The 18283-nt window shown below is 32.5% G+C and overlaps 1 pseudogene; it reads left to right on the top strand.

Annotated features, from left to right (window-relative positions):
• LOC142617287 (zinc finger CCCH domain-containing protein 48-like) overlaps positions 1–16072 on the top strand; it is a 73972-nt pseudogene extending 57900 nt beyond the window's left edge.
• Positions 16073–18283: the final 2211 nt, after the last annotated feature.

The following is an 18283-nucleotide window of genomic DNA, read 5'->3' as shown; positions in this document are numbered from 1 at the left end:
ATACATTCAGATACTAAAAATTTTATTGTCTAATTCAGAAATTCTTTGAAACTTACTTGTATCAACTAGACACTTCAACATGATACCGAATAGGGAGATTGACAGAACTGAATTGGGAGAGAGAGAGAGAGAATCACGTATCAAAATGGTGTGCTGGTATTCGTAATTTATAAGTAGGAAGTTTCAACGAAGATACGTTCTCATGTACTCTCAAGCCGTATTCCTTTGCGCGCGGCGTGACTGACTAGGCTGATGGCCAAGTTCACTTTCCAGAAGAAATAAAAAAGTAAGAGGTGGAAGTTTTCCCTGTGCTCAACAGTTTTCTTACTGGTGACAAAGAGCATTTGATAGCTCTATCTGTGAGAAAAAAATGTGAATTTGGACAGCATTCACATCTTGCTGCGGCTCAATTGCCACATCAATTTAATCCGGAGCTTAACATGGCTTTGGTATATTTATAAGGGAAATATTAACAAATGACTTAAACATGTTTCGTTAAAAGGTTTGGATAAAGGGTTTGACTTATTTCCGGTATTTTTTTAACTAGAATTTCCTTTAAGAAAGTTTTTAAAAAGTACTAGAGGTAAGTCAAACATTTGGATAAAATGATTTATGTACGGTAAAAGATAATTTTTGAACTTTTTTTAATGGGAAAAGTTAGAAAAGATAAATGATCATATTAGAGGGATAAAAAATGTTAAATTCTTAAAAAATAAATAAATTCAACATAATCATAGATTTAATTAAGAAACCTTACATTAAACAATACAATAGAAACATTTTTACTTTTTTAATTATTGAATTCTCTAATTCAGCAAAAAATAAATTTATTAAATTCTCTACACACATATTTGAATTTAATTAAATAGCCTACTTTTACCGTTTGAACTTTTACTTAACAACTAGTGTGGGAGGCACAGACAAGGCACGTGCTACCTCTTGAGTGAAAAAATTAAGATAAAATTTTGGCAAAACTATATTATTAATCCCTGAAGTTTACCTACTAAGTGCTTTTAGTTTTTAAAGTTTCAACTGAGTACTATTAATCCTTAAAGTTTCTAAACTAAACATAATTAGTCTCTCCACTAACTCTTTTCTCCTCACCACAAAACCACACCCCTTGAATCCCTTGACCAAGGGCTCACCTTCCATGTATTGGCTGGGTACACGTAGGTGATGCTCTAGGCCTTGTACGAGTATCACTACCGCCTGGGTTTGTCTTCTTTCATTCCCATGCCATTTCTACAGCTCTTGCGTTGTATTCTTCTACCATGCATACTAGGTAATTTTTATTTTCTATGGCATGAAGCATGTGTGGGATTTTGGGCTTGCATTACTTTTTTTGTCCCTCCGCGGAATGGGCATTGTTGAGATAAGGGTCTCTACCCGTATAGCCCATTAGGTTCCTATTCTTGCCATTCCTCCTATTCTTCCCATGGGACTGCTAGTTGTTATTCCTGCCATGTTGGCCCATTGAGTTTGCTACGTCTTTTCTTGGGATTCCCCAGTCCACTTACTTCATCTTTACCTCTTATTCTTCTCATGGGTCTGCTGGCTGTTATTCCTGCCGTGTAGACCCATTGAGCTTGCTACTCTATTCTTAGGCTTCCCCAGCCCACTTATTTCATCTTTACCTCTTATTCTTCCCATGGGCCTGCTGGCCATGTTATTCCTGCCATGTTAGCCCATTGGGTTTACTAGCTTGCTTTTATCATTCTTATTTCTTTTTCTTTCCGTTTTCCTTCTTGTTGGGCTTCTTCTATTATTGGGGATTTCATAAAAAATGGGCATAAACATTATCTTTATCAAAGATAGCTCCATCAAAATTTATTTTGTAACAGTGAGATTCAGGAGATGTCCATGAGGGTACTTGTCAAGTTGGGTGTACAGGTGCAATCATAGGGAGGATTGAAGATTCCAGTATATATTCTTTCGCTTGTTCCAACAATTGGCTGAGGGTGATAGTTTGTTTACCCAATTAGAGATTAAATCATATTGTACTTTGCTTGAGAGAACTGTGGTTTCATATTGGAATTGTATTCCAAAAAACCACCAATTGTGGGAAAAGGAAGAGAGCATACAAACCACATCCTCTTGGTGATTATAGATTTCCTTGTGAGAATTGATATTCTATTCATAAATTTTTTTGCAAATTAAATCATACATCCAATTGATGGTTAACAAGTTGCATGATGCATGAGACATAGAAAGTAATTTACTAATGTACTCCCTCTAGCAATTTGAAAGACTAATAACTTTTCCAAAAGCCTTATAACTCAAATAACACATTTACGATTTAAATTCCCACACCTCCAATTATAGAATTATAAAAAAAAATGAAATTAAAAACCCGAATATAACCTTATAAATTTTCCTCATAAACTAAAATACCATATCCATTGTCTTCAATAACTCATCTCTATTTCCCTAAAAATTCCTAACTCTCTTAACCCACAAGACCCCTCTTACTGTGCTTGACCTGACCCACGCAGGTAAGACCCATTGCAAAGAGCACCGGATCCAGCGAAGTCATACTTGGTGAGATTTTGTGACACATCATCGTTGTTTGTTGTGCAAAGCCTTTCATCATTGTGGTTCAGACGTTGACCCAAAACAAAACATAAAATAAAAAAGAATGAAATCCTTATATTCTACTTATTGAATTTCTAAGAAATCCAATCATGCGAAGTTCCAAGCTCCTTCAATCAAAATTTAAAATAACTCTTTTAAGTTTTGAGTTGTAAATATAATTAAACAAAAAAATAAAATAAAATAATCTCCATTGAAAGCCAGACTCAATTCCATGCAAATATTGTGTGGTCGGAGAGTTTGGCACTGAAAGCCAGACTCTCAGTTCCATGCAAAATGTAGATGTATTGGCAATTTGGAACCTTATGAAGTTCCATAGGCATTTTGCAACTTAAGAATAGGAATGAAAGAATTGCGTGGGTTGTGATGCCTAATATGGTTTAGTCAGGAGGAATATGAATGGATGATTTCAGTGCGTTTAATATAAGTTGAAGAATTTGTCAAAATGCATCAAAGTCTTTTTATTTAATAATCAAGTATCATCCATATATATGCATTTAGACTTAAAATGTGTCTATGCATTTAGACTTAAAATGTGTCTTTTGCTCTTCATGGATCGATGAGATTAATAAACACTGATCACTTTGGGATACTTAGTCTCTATGACATTGCTGAAATGGTTAAACAATAACTAAGTGAATTCTATTCTTGAATGAACATAAAAGCAATCAAGAGACTTTATTACAAAGCCCTTGTAAAAATAAGATGAGGGTGGTGGTAATGAGTTCAATACTTACACAGGTTGCCCCTGTGATTTATCGTCAAACGTTAACTTTAGTTTTTTTTTTGTTTATATAAATTTCTTTATTTTAGTTTTGAAGGACTTCTTAGATTATGTGATTTGTCAATTTTGTTAGACTAAATAAAAAGTTACATTCTTAAGTTGATTTGTCAATTTGGCTAGACTAAATTGCAATTTACACTCTTAAATTTGATAAATTTGAATTTTATCTTTTAAAGTTTCTTTGGATTTACACCCCTACCATTGCATAGTGTTTGCGAAAAGACACTTTCACGCCCCTATTTATGAATGAGGCAACCATTATGTCACATTATCTCAAAACAAATCTGGTTTTGAATAAATCAATTAAATCTTGAAATTGTAGTTTATTGAGTCACCATCACATTTAACTTCAATTAAATCTTGAATGGTATATCCAACAATCTTGATTCTATAATTTTTGACATTCTTAATCAATTCAATTTTCTTCGCCTTCGACCAATCACACCTTACCCCAAACTTGGGTTAGCTATTATAAACTTCAAGCAAAAATTAAAGTCTTCTTTTCCATTTTTTTCAAACCACTGTTCAATTCAATAGGAAAAAACCAACCTATTCCACACGTAATTGCCAATAACCACAAAAATGCAAGAACGGAGGCTAGCATGAATCCAAACTATATAGTAACTAGACTGAATCACTAATGACCATATTGACTGGAGTCAGTCTAAGCAAATGGACCCAGGCAATGGAAAATTAGCTTGCTTTGATCGGGACATGATGACACAATGAAAAATCCAAAAATCTTCTAGCAAGAGAAACAATATTTCTTTGATAGTAATAGGATCTTGAAATTTATGAAAAATTCAATTAAAAAAAAATCCAATATATATGCTTTTACACTGGACTAATCTTCTTTAACTTTTTATTACTTGTAGCTTTACTCCCTGTAACTTCCATTGTTATTGTATCCTTGGTTCCAATGTGACCCAATTATAACAACCTACATAGTCCTACATACATGCAATACCTGGAACAGATCTCTTGCCTTGAACATTTAAAATTAAATTTTTGGAGCAAACTTGTTCTCATGTGGCTGGATGGGCATTGAGTTATAGGGGAACTGGATTTGATCCAATTCCTACCTTGTGCATATTATTGGGGACCTTCAATATGGACATCAGACAAGGAGAGGTCCGGATTATTCCCTTAATTGGTGTTCGTCATTGCCTTTGGTTATCACCAGAAACTTTGTCTCCACCTCGTGCATCTATAGATCTAGTCCCTATATGTCTTGTACTTCGTGGTTTATTCAATTTGCAAACAAAATGAAAGTTTCTTTGCTTTGTCTTTTCTGGGTCTTTGAGCTTGAAGACTCAGGCCAAGTTCATGGAGAGTGCCATAACCGGATAGTGTAAAGTTGAAGTATGGATGTTGGCAACGGCAACTGTATCTGACCAGTGTGGGAGAATTACAGAGTAACATGAAATCTGTTTTGGTTCAATAGTAATTGCTAAGCTGGCTTTTTACTTGTTTATATGGCAATTTTTGACATGTCTTATTTTTATTGTGCCATCTCATACATGAAAAAATTTTGTATGCGCCAGGCGCATGAGCCTGCCCCCTCACAGACAAGTGACCCCACACCTGTGGGGTCCACCTGTCAGTGAGAGAGATGTCTCATGCGTCAGGCGCATGAGATACTCTCTCCTCATACATATTGCACGAATTGCATGTTAAGCAATTGCATATAGTCTGCTCTCCTAAATAATGTTGTCACATCATTAAAAATATGCCAACTCATTTTTTCGTTTGACACATAAGTAAAAAAACTAAAAGAAGTTAGTGGACTGACCAATTGTGCTTAGTTTTGAGATTTTAGGGACTAATAGCGCTCAGTTGAAATTTCAAGGGTTAAAAATGCTTAGTAGGTAAACTTCAGGGACTAATAATGTAATTTCGTTTAAAATTTTTATTTGAAGAAGTATGAAACTATGTACATAAAAAAAATGTATGTTATACAAAATCAATCCCATTCGTATAAGAATTTTGATACCTTTTGTTAAAGGCAATATCTACCCATTAAAAATTTCTACGAATGATAACAAATATATTCATCTTTCAGCAATAAACAACTGAGTTTTGCTAAAACATTATCACCATAATTAAATTTTCACAATGAATGATGTCATATACTATAATTGAAACTCTTTATCAAATACCTTCAACCATACACAATGAAAATTTTGTCATTTATACTTTCTTCTTTATCATTCTACAAGAGCCTAGGTGCAATTTTTAGCTTAATTAGTTTTTAATGAACACCAATTTTAGGCAAAAAAGGGGGAAAAAAAGATATCAAAAGACAAGGAAATAAAATTCTTTATATTACCATTCCAACTATCTAAGTATTACTACCATCTAAAACTTAAAATACGTGAAGAAAATTTTTGGGATGTTAAAATTTAGTTGTAGTATTTTAGGCATTATACAATGGAATATTTAAATAAGCATAATCTTTCATTAGGGTTTAATTGAGATAATAACAATATGATATATTTGTTCTTTTCCAAAATATTAAGAAGGTAATTGCTTGATTTTAAAGTTTAAGGATGAATTATGAATTGTCCCAAACATAAAAGATGAAAAGTATTTTAATCATAAGTTTTTGCTTTTGTTTTTGTTTTGGTTTTTGTCTTTGTATGTGTGTGTGTGTGTGTGTAAAACTATGTGTTTTTACTTAAAATGGTGCAGGAAGAAAAAAATATATAAAAAATCAACCTAAGAAAACTGTACGTGAATTTTCGCTCAACAAAAATTAACTAATAAAATTTTTTCTAGAATCATAAAGAATGGCACAACATTTTCATAAGAACTTTATAATTTTGTTATATTTTACTTTAACTTATAAAAAATTGACACCTTAGCAGTTGTGAAAATATTGTGACGACAACAAGATGTCTTAATATTTATCACAAGAAAAATGTTATGTCCACGCTATTTTCATTACAAATTATAAGTAGTAGATTGTTACGGATTTTTATTGATGGGCAAAAAAGTAATTTCATTGGCAAGTTTAAATTAGAATAACAATTTACCACCTAAAATTTGTTATTAAAATGTTGTGAATGTAGTACTTTTTTTTTTCCTACAATACCTTTATTTTTAGTTGTGGTAATAGTATTAAATACTAAGTGTTACGTCTACAATATTTCTACAATACTTTTATCCAAATGGGACTACTCTTGAGGCAAAAGAAGCCCCATCTGCTTCGTATGCTTGGAAAAGTATCTTGAAAGGTTGAGAAGTCATAAATAAGGGAGCTCTATGGAGGGTGGGAGATGGGAAGCAAATCAGAATTTGGGGGGACAACTGGTTGCCGTCTAGAAATACAGCAAGAATTACCACTCCAGTTATTTAGGGACAAGAAAATTCTAGTGTTGAGGTGCTCATAAATCCAGCCACACAGAGTTGGAGAGGTGAAGTTATAGACCATGTGTTTAATTCGGTTGAAGCTGAAGTGATTAAGAGCATCCTCCTAAGCTCATCAAACCAAGTTGACACACTAATATGGCCTTTCACTCCATCAGGTCAATACTCAGTGAAATCGGTCTATAGATTTCTGCAAGAAAATGCAAAAAATTCACGTGCACTAGTCCAAGATTCTGCCTTTTGGAAGAAAGTTTGGAGTCTTGAAGTCCCTAGCAAAGTTAAAAACTTTGTTTGGCGTGCTTGTAAGGAGGCCTTGCCCACTAGGAAAAACTTGCAACGAAGGAAAATAACCCCTGATGGCCTATGCAATCTCTGCAAGGCCAGGGAGGAAAATTGCTCACATGCTTTATTTTTCTGTTCTGATATGCAGGTAATTTGGAGCTCGGAATGGCCATGGATATCGGGTATGCAGGGGAGTAGAGTGAAGGAAATTTTCAGTCATGCTTTCTCGGAAAATAAGGAGGTAGCACTATTGGCCTTTACAAGTTGGGCTGTGTGGAACCGTAGAAATCAAATTCGTTTCAAGGAGAGTGCTTGCCCATTAGAGCAGATTCCACCATTGGCAAAGGAAAGAAAAAGGGAGTTCCAAAGTTTTCATCCAACAAGTATGAAGTTGTAGCATCGAAAACACACCAGATGGAAGCCACCAGAGAGGGAGTTTTACGAGGTTAATTATGATGGAGTGGTCTTTGCGGAACAAGGAAGAGCATGGCATCATCATCCGGAATTCAAATGGGGAAGTCATGGCTTCAATGTCTTAGCAAGTTCAGCTCCCCACAACAGTTACGCAGGTTGAAGCATTGGCAACAAAGAAAGCGGCAGAATTCGCCCTTGAGATTGGTGTTAATAAAATTGTCTTGGAAGGCGACTCAGAGATCATTTATAACGATCTCCAGAATAATGGTCCTTCACTAGCTCTACATGGTCACTTGATACAGGATGTTAAAGCTTTGGTATCTTTGTTTTCTAGCATCTGTTTCAACCATGTAGGTCGGGCAGGAAATAAAGCAGGCCTTTCACTAGCTAGAAGGGCAATCCTCTCACAAAATTTAAATGTCTGGATGGAAGATATAGCACCAGACATCATTGATGTAGTTCAGGCTGACTTCAGCCCCCATTGATTTTTAATACAATTGCAATTTCATTCTCAAAAAAAAAAAAAAAAATCTTCAATTGTAAGTTATTTATGATTTTAATTTGAACCCACCACTAAAATTATTTTTCCCACCAATAATAGTAAATAATAACTTTTTACTTAAAATATATTGTGAAAATGTTGTGGGTATAATATTTTTTTTTTAATTCAATTTTTTTTTTCTTCCTCACTAAACTCACCTTTTTGGCTGGTTACAAAAGCAAAGGTTGAATAAACCAAATATACTGTAGCTAGAGCTAGGGACGGACATAGGATTTCAAGTTAGGAGGGGCCAAAGTATAAGAAAAAAATATTCGAAATAGGCATCTATATAGTATTAACAAATTATATATACACAAAATCATTGTTTCTTAATACATTAAGATGCAATCATCTACTAATAAAGACTAAAAAAATAATGTCTTTTTAATACTCAGCTGGCTAGGTTTTTTTTTTTAAAAATAATAATAAAGCATTTGCAGTAATGATACTAAAAAAAAAAAAAATTAACTTTTAGCATCTCAAAAGACTACCTTATCTATTTTACCATCTCACTTTACAATACACTCAACATCAAATATTCTTTTTTTTTTTACCACTTTATTTAAAATAAAATAAACAACTCATTAAAATAATAAAGGAAAAGAGAAAATTTGAGTTTTTTAATTAGATGAAGAGAGATAATCTTAATAAAATATTATATTTTATTATAAAATAATCTTAATAGGTTGCTGTAATTTTAAAAAATTTAGTTTTAGCTTCTCCAATAACACATGGTTTTTTGGTTCTTTGATGGTAATATAGTTTTTTTTTTCCACTAAAATACAATCACTATTGTGAATGTTTTATTATTTTTGTTAAGTTTTTATGTTGGATAGTTGCTAGTTAGGCTAAAGAGGAAGAGAGGATCTAAAGTTTTGGATGAGGGTCCAACTACAAAAATAAAATATATAATAAACAAATAAATATTTAACCAAGGGGTCGAGCCCCTCGTCCCTGGCTAGAGCCATTGGCTCCTTTTATGTACTTAGTAGGATGCAACTGAGACTAGTTGCCTCAAATCAAAACGTGAGGTTTTTTTTTGTTTTAATTTTTATTATTATTTTTTTAAATAAAGTAATGTTAAGAAATTGCTGCCTCATTTATTATAGGCTATAGCTTTTTTTAATGACCAACTAGGATTTTCAAATTAATACCAACGGTCAGAAGGGCAACCTTATTTCCATTATAAATAGACACTGCCCCTCTTTCTTTTCAGTATTCTTCGTATGCTCTCTCTCACCCAAAATTCAAACCCTAATTTCCTTTGTTTCCCATCGGCGATATGAGATTGTTTCTGATTGAACGAAGATCTTGGCAGCTCGATTTTCAAAGTCTCTGAGGTTTGCTACTGCAATTAGATTTAGATTTAGAATTTATTTAGCTATGATCGCACCAACTTTTGTAATGATCAAATCTATTCTCAGCCTTAGACAATGTTACGAAAGCATATTATTTTCTCATTTGTGAATTTCTCTAGGGTTTGCAGATGGATTGGCGATTAGGTTTTGGAAGTTCCTATTTTGTTATGTATTTGATAAGGGATTTTGGAATAATTGGATTGTTTTTTCTTTGGAATTGATTTGGTGGAACAAGGAATTTTCATGATTTTTTTTTAAGGGTTTTTGATCTGGCAGAACAGAGAATTTGAAATCCTTGATGGGTTGGCAAGGATTTTCTTGATTTCAGTAGGGTTTTTTGATTTAGGATTGGATAAAGGTAAAAATTAGTTGAAATAATATAGTGGAACAAATGAATAGTACCAAAAAGTACAGTAAGACCCATAAATAATAGCAAAAATAAACTAAATAATAAAATAAGTTGGCAAAATTAATCATGCCAAACAGACACTACATTGCATTGCATAATATCTGTATGACAAAATAGCTTCCTGATCCAACTTCTATGACTTGTGTTGGCATTCAATGCATGCAAAACCTTTTCATTAAATCAACTCCACAGTTGCACATTTTAAGTACATGGTGTGGTAAACTTGAATAGATTTGTCTATTCTATAGTGACTTGAGCCATCTTTTTTCTCAAATCATCAGTTCACACTCCTTTTGACCCTTTACATTGCTTTAAGTGCCAAAGAAGCATACCAAATGACTCTTATAATTGTGGCAATTCTAATTCTTCATTGCCATGCCTAAGCCATCCAAAGAAACTTCCTCCGACTCTTTTTATATTCTATTTATTGAATTTTTTTTTTTGTGAACCATGAGTGTTTCTTTGAATTGTATTATTGTACAAAGTTATTCTGGCCAAATATTTGTGGAGATATGGGTTATACCTTTCAGACATTATTAGAAATTGGTGAATTGGTGTTCTTTATCAAAAGTGTCTAATTAACATTGATAGTGAAATTGTTGTTCTTACAAATCTAATCTCAACCCAACTTAATGGGAAAAGTTAGAAAAGATAAATTATTGAACTTGAAATGAATTGAGAGGGAGAGAGAGAGAGAGAGAGAGTTTTGCAATGAGCAATGTTATAGCCACAAACTACTTTATAACATTTTTAATTACAAACAGTTGATGTGGTTAATTTCATATTAATTTTCACTTAAGTTCACTATTAACATCATTTTTTTCATGTACTAATAACCAGTCATTACATCAACAATTTGAAAAAAAATTTGTAAAAACTTTTGTATCCTAGCATTACTCCTTTTTAATTATGAGTAACATTAAACTACAAATTTACAATACATACGTGTATTACATTATGAAATAAATTCAAATACATGATTGAATCAAACAGTATGACATAACAAATGTTGTCGTTTTAAAAAAAAAAATTAAATTCAACTAATCATAAATTCAATTAAGAAACCTCACATTAAACAATATAATAGAAACATTGTTACTTTTTTTAATTATTAAATTCTACACACATATATTTAAATTTAATTAGATAGCCTACTTTTACATTGGACTTTTACTTTAATTAGTTGCCTCAAATAAAAACGTGAGTTTTTTCTTAATTTTATATAAAGTAATGTTAGGAAAAAGCTTGCCTTATTTATTAAGGAACCAAAAAAAAAAAAAAAAAACATTGACTTATAGCTTTTTATACTGCCCAATTAGGATTTTCGACCTTCTCAACACACACACACACACACAAAAGATTTTCAAATTAATATAATACCAACGGTCGGAAGGGCAACCTTTTTTTTTTTTTTTTTTTTTTTTTTTTTTTTTTTAAGGAATCGGAAGGGCAACCTTATTTCCAAAAACTAAAATTTTTCTTGCTGAAAGTACTATAAATAAAGGTAAAAGTTAGTTGAAATAATATAGTGGAACTCATGAATAATACCAAAAAGTACAGTAGGACTCATAAATAGTAGTAAAAATAAACTGAATGGTAAAATAAGTTGGCAAAATTAATCATGCCAAACAGATACTACATTGCATTTCATAACATTTGCATGCAAAACCTTTTCATTAAATCAACTTCACAGTTGCACATTTTAAGTACATGGTGTGATAAACTTGAATAAATTTGTCCATTCTACAGTGACTTGAGCCATCTTTTTTTCTCAAATCATCGGTTCACACTCCTTTTGACCATTTACATTGCTTTAAGTGCCAAAGAAGCACTACCAAGTGACTCTTATAATTGTGGCAATTCTAATTTTTCATTGTCATGCCTAAGCCATCCAAAGAAACTTCCTGTGACTCTATTTTTAAATTCTGTTTATTGAATGCTTTGGGGCACAGAAAGAAACTTTTTTTTTTCCTTTCCTTTTTTTTTTTCTTTGGTGAACCATGAGTGTTTCTTTGAATTGTTTTACTATACAAAGTTATTCCGGCCAAATATTTGCGGAGATATGGGTGGTGCCTTTCAGACATTATTAGAAATTGGTGAATTGGTGTTCTTTATCAAAAGTGTCTAATTAACTAAAACTATAAATCTATAATTGATGGTGAAATGTTGTTCTTACAAATCTAATTTCATCCCAACTTAATGGGAAAAGTTAGAAAAGATAAATTATTGAACTTCAAATGAATCGAGAGGGAAAGAGAGAATTTTTTAATAAGTAATATTACAGTCACAAACTACTTTATAACAATTTCAATTACTAACGATTGATGTGGTTAATTTCATATTAATTTTCACCTAGATTCACCATTAACATCATTTTTTTTATTTACTAATAACCATTCACTGCATCAACAATTTGTAAATTTTTTTGTAAAAAAGTTTGTATCCTAGCATTACTCTTTTTTAATTATGAGTAACACTAAACTACTAATTTACAATATATACGTGTATTACATCCTGAAATAAACTCAAATACATGATTGAATCAAACAGTAAGACATAACAAATGTTGTCGTCTTAAAAAATAATTAAATTCAACATAATCATAGATTTAATTAAGAAACCTCACATTAAACAATATAATAGAAACATTGCTACTTTTTTAATTATTAAATTCCACACACATTTATTTAAATTTAATTAGATAGCCTACTTTTACATTGGGCTTTTACTTTAATTAGTTGCCTCAAATAAAAACGTGAGCTTTTTCTTAATTTTAAATAAAGTAATGTTAGGGAAAAGCTTGCCTTATTCATTAAGGAACCCAAAAAAAAAAAAGATTTTCGAATTAATATAATAACAACGGTCGGAAGGGCAACCTTATTTCCACTATAAATAGACACCGCCACTCATACTTTTCAACGGTCGGAAGGGTTTTTTGATTTGGAATTGGATCTTCTTCAATGGAAGAAAGAGAGTGGTTTTTTTTTTTGGCTGCTTCGCTTTGTGGAACGCTCTATTCATTGGTTTCCTATTCCTATGATTTGTGGGTGTTTATAGTATGGAGATTAAAACTGCAAGAAGAGGGCCACAGGGAAAAGAAAGTTCTGTTTTTGATCGATTAGGAGCAGGACGAGGAGGACATTTAAACAACAGCAGCAACAAGATATGCATATTTTGGCTCAGTGGTAGATGCCTTAAAAACCCATGTAGGTTTGCCCATTCAGAAACACCTGATGTGGCCACCATTCACCGTCCCAGGCAGACTCCTTACTACCCTCGTTCCAGCAACGCTTTAGTTTCAAACACTTGGCGAAGGGCTCCTAGGAATTCACAAAATGTTCATGAGAAGGTTGTTAACCACAAGTCTTCCGAAAATGTTCCTAGGAAGTCTGAATCAGATTTGGAAGATATTAAAAAGAAGTCGCCAGAAAGCGTTTCTGAGAGTTCTTCAGAATGTTCTTTTGTTGAAAATGATTCTAATCTGGAGAATGTGGTTGAAGAAAAGCCTCTGGAGCATGTTCCTACGAAAACCGCAGAAAGGGTTTGTGAGTTCTGGGTGCAAGGGACGTGTGTCTATGGTGATCAGTGCCCTTACCTACACTCATGGTTTCGTGGGGATAAGTTCAAAAGGTTGGCAGAGCTTCAAGGGCACAACAAGGTACCTATTTGTGTTTGATGAACTTTATTCTTCCATTTCCATTAGGATTTTGGTGTAAATTGTTTTTAATTTGGAATCTGATTTAATAATGAGACCTGAACTCAGTTTATGCCAAAGTTAAACTTGGCCTAGGCTAGCCTAATTAGTTGTTTCATCATTTGAATACTAATATAGCCCATTCATGATATCTAGATTATAGAAATTTGATTTGTTCCTGAATAAGAACATGGAGCATTATATGCTTCACTGCTATTTTTACAATGGGATTCATAAATGACAATTGATAGAAGACCAAAAGATATTGTTGGTTTATAGAAATTATATCCTAGATAGAGCAAGTTGTTTTTGAAAAACCATATTTATGAGTTTTTTGATAACAGGCAGTCAATGGAATTGCACTTCCTCTAAGATGCAATAAGCTTTGTTCAGGTAGCAGTGACGGAACAATTCGGCTTTGGGACTGACATACTGGTCAATGTGCTAATGTGATTAACCTTGGTGGCGAAGTTGGATCTGTTTGTAGTGAAGGCCCATGGCTCTTTGTTGGCATGCCAAATGTTGTGAAGGTGAGCTTAAGACCGAGTAATGTTGTGATTTTTTTTTTCCAGATTCTGTCAGTTCAAGATGTGACCTTGATTTGGCATGTTGGTGATGCTGCAGGTGTGGAATACTGAATCAGGTGCTGAATACAGTCTCAATGGACCTGTTGGGCAAGTCAATGCATTGGAATCTGTTAATGATTTGCTTTTTGCTGGGGTAGAGGTAAGCCACTTTACTAATAGTTTAGAATTCTTGTGTTCTCATAGTAGCTTTTATTCTTTCTAGTGGATTAAATTTGAGCAATGTAGTGGTTATTGTGCTAGTCTCACACGCTAGAGGTTCCCGGTTTGAACCGGGGCTAAGATGATACTGTTAAAGCCATTTGCTTTTACTTATTAAAAGAAAAAAAAAATTCCATATTTTGATGCTCAGGGTCTCGCTAGATTTTGGTGTTGAGTGTTTCCTGTGGGTTATATGCTGTCCTTAAATCCATTCACTTTTCAGCATTGTTTTATACTACTTGCTTCTTACACCATTGTTCCATACATAATTTATATTCTTATTAAAGTTGGTCCAAAATTAATGTATTATTACTTTCGATTGCAGGACGGTGTTATTTTGGCATGGAAAGGCACTTGCGAAAGTAATCTTACATTTCAACTTGCTGCAACCCTTAAAGGCCACACCCATGGTATAACATCTTTAGTTGTTGGAGGAGGCAACAGGCTGTACTCAGGTTCCAAGGACCATACAATAAGGGTTCGTTTTTTCTCCTTAAGATTTTTTTTCCTGTTGTTCTATCTTTTATATTATGAGTAGTTAGTATTTGAAGAGAGCTTGATTATTAAGATCATTGGTGCTCTCTTCTGCTTTACTTGCTTCTGCTATACTGAAGGACTGTGATTGGATGGTATCTCATTTAGACATGGTGCTGACCTTTTGTTTTAGCGATTCTGTATTGTTCTTGATCGATTTTTCCCCTTTCCAAATCTTGCATAAAACTAATATGACGTACTTACCTCATGTATTTTGACTAAGTTACTCAAATTGATTAATTGAGTTCCACTCTATAAAACTCAGCAATATATATCTGATGTGATACTGATATGATTTTAATTGATTAAATATCCTTTTTGTTTTAGTTGTCATTATCTTTATATGTGCCCAAGGATCATATATTATGTTTTGAGATATGTCAGGGAAAGAAAAAAGAATTAATCTCTGTTCTTATTTTTTGTTTCAGGTTTGGGATCATGAAAATTGGCAGTGTATTATGACACTGAATGGGCATGATGATGTTGTGAAGTCTCTTATGTGCTGGGATAAGTATTTGTTCTCTGGTTCATTGGATTGCACCATAAAAGTTTGGGCTTCTACTGATGATGGCAGCTTGGAAGTAATCTATACTCACAGTGAAGAACAAGTAAGTTATTGAACCACAATTAGTTTCATTTACTTTCTTATTTGCTTCCCCCCTTCAGTAATCTATGCCATGTTGTTGATACTGTAGCCTTAGTTTTTCAAAAGTGTCAACTAATTGGATGGCATGATTTTTCATGGTACAGGGTATCCTTGCACTTTCTGGGATGACTGATCCGGATGTTAAACCAATCTTGTATTGCTCTTGTAGTGATAAATCTGTCCACCTCTATGAACTGCCAACGTGAGTACAATTTTCCCTTTGTATAAATCTTTCTTCTTTGCCCTCTTGGATTTGACTAATATTAGTGATTTTTGTTTTAGATTCACTGACAGGGGCAGAGTATTTGCAAAACAAGAAGTCCAGACTATTCAAATAGGTCCTGCGGGCCTCTTTTTTACTGGGGATCAGACTGGTTTGCTGACAGTGTATACATGGCTAGCAGACTAATGGTTGAGACGTGCCCAAGACTAAGACTAGTAAAGCAGTGTTTTTGTTAGTTATGGCAAACTGTGTACAGTATTTTGTGTACATTTTCCAATGTACAGTATGTTTTTATTAGTTATGGCAAACTGTGTACAGTAATTTGAGTACATTTTCCAATGTACAGTATTTTGAGTTTAGAAATTCTTGTTATTATGAACATTGAGGATAAAACAATGTAATGTTGTTACTACATAATGATAATAAATATAGCTACATACCCAAGGTAAAGACTTTGGTTGACTGTTTTTCTCTACCCCCTGCGGGTGAACAAAGTTACAAAATAAAGTGGGATTGGATGATATTCATATCTCCTTCTCCTTGATTTATTAGATGTTTTTTAGATGTTTTTGGGGTCTACTCAGAGTTTCAGAAGTCCTTTTTCCGGCATATGCTCGGGTTTAGAGAACTTTTACCAATAATATTGAAGAAATGTATTTCAATTTATGATTTGCTATCCATTCGATCATCGGATTATTGCTCAAGCCTGAGGCAATGAGCACAAAAACAAAATATTTCTTGAAAATTTTGTAATAAAGTTTATATGCGGCAGGAAAATGAAGTACACAAACAAAGAGAAGACCAATAACCATTAAAAATTTCAACAATTTTTAAATTATTTTTATGGTTATGTAAAAAAAAAAAAATTAAAAAAACTGCATTCATGACAGGAGCAAATACGTTGCTATTGATTTCAGTATTTAGGGATGAAGAATTTGGGAATGGTAAATTAGCCTAATCCATATGAGAACGTGTACAGTTAAGCAACAGTATATTCACGTAGGGTCTAAATATCTTTTTTTTTTGTAGCCACCCAACTACATTGTTGTCACCCTATAATAAGCAACAGTATCAAAACCCGATAAACGTTATATTCACGTGGTTTTATTATATTCACGTTTTCATATATGAGTTCTATTTGAACTCAAATTAGTTTTTTAAAACTCATTGATATTTGTAACATTATTTGTGGATCTGGAACTTATTTTGATTGTTGTGAATCATTAATGCTTTAAAAATTTGAGTTCTATTTTGTGAATCATCAATGCACACGGTTTTCTTATATTCACATTTTCATATATGAGTTCTACTTGAACTCAAATTAGTTTATTAGAACTCAAATTGATATATTTTTTAAAAAAAATTAGTTGAATGCTGACTTAGAGTTTAGGAAAAAAAAAAAACCTTATTATTTATCATGATTTAGAGTCTAAAAGGAAAAAAAAAAAAAAAAATCTTTCAACTTCCATGTAAAATACTACCGAAAAAATAGGACCACATTTTGTTATCATTATTCTTTACATATCACTATCTTATCTTATCTTTTCTTTTATCTGGTCGGTTTGATGCGTGTTTAATATTTTCTCTAATTAATGAGTATTTTTAGAAGAGTGGGAATGATATATATTGATTTGTCTTTTTTTTTTTTGGTGTGGTTATCGGGTTTGATTTGTTATTCTAGTGTATGTGTTCTAAGTGGTGCTCTCTTTTTCTCCTATTATTTTTGTATGTTGTTTTCCTTACATTTAAGCCTTACTATCTTTCTTTTTTTTTGTATTTTTTTTAGGGTGACATATCAACAATTTTGTTAGATTGCATAGCATGCACATTGGATGAATTTGGGTGAGTGAAGTGGTAGTCAATTTATCAAGTAGTTATTAAAAACCATTTTTTGTAAATATCCTACCTATATATGCCTATATTTATTAATTTGTGTAACACTACGTTTTCAATTAATTGAAACTGTTATACTTTAGCTTATTTTTTCTCAATCACATCTCTTTCATATGAAGGTTAATATTGTTCTTTGTTGTACCTTTCATTGCACATTTATTAAAAAAAAAAAAAGAAGAAGAGAGAATACATTTATTTTTCTAAATTAAAGGAATGGTAGCATTGACAGCCCTTCTTAGTTTTTTTTTTCTAAGCCTTTTTAAGCATGCTAAAATTTAGTTATGGATATGTACTAAGTGCCTATCTTTTAGGATTAAATACAACTACATAACTGCCATTTATAAATATTGAATAAATTTTTTTTTGTGTTTACAAATATCTACCTTTTAGGACAAAGTGGCTGCCCTTTAGGATATTAAAAAAAAATTGAAAACTCTCATTTAAAAAAAAATGAAGTAATTTTTTTCATCACACCTCTAGGTATTTTATGATTGGAAAATGTAATAATTCGAAATTATAATGAATGCAGATCATTAACCTTTACCCAAAAAAATATAAGAGCTTTTAAGCACGTGCGTGAGTGCGTGTTCAAAGGCTAGTGTGTGTGTGTGTGTGTGTGTATATATATATACACTAGTCTCATCACACGCATTCTACATGTGCGATGAGACTCTTTTTTTATTTTGAGTTTAATGTAAATTTTTAATTTGAATTTATTTATTGTTAGTGAGGTTATACTAAAAAAAATTAAGAAATTAAAAT

The sequence above is a fragment of the Castanea sativa genome, chromosome 11, assembly GCF_040712315.1.
Source record: "Castanea sativa cultivar Marrone di Chiusa Pesio chromosome 11, ASM4071231v1".
In the NCBI taxonomy this organism is placed as follows: Eukaryota; Viridiplantae; Streptophyta; class Magnoliopsida; order Fagales; family Fagaceae; genus Castanea; species Castanea sativa.
The sequence above is the reverse complement of the archived record's forward strand: the minus strand, read 5'-3'. Positions and strand labels throughout refer to the sequence as shown.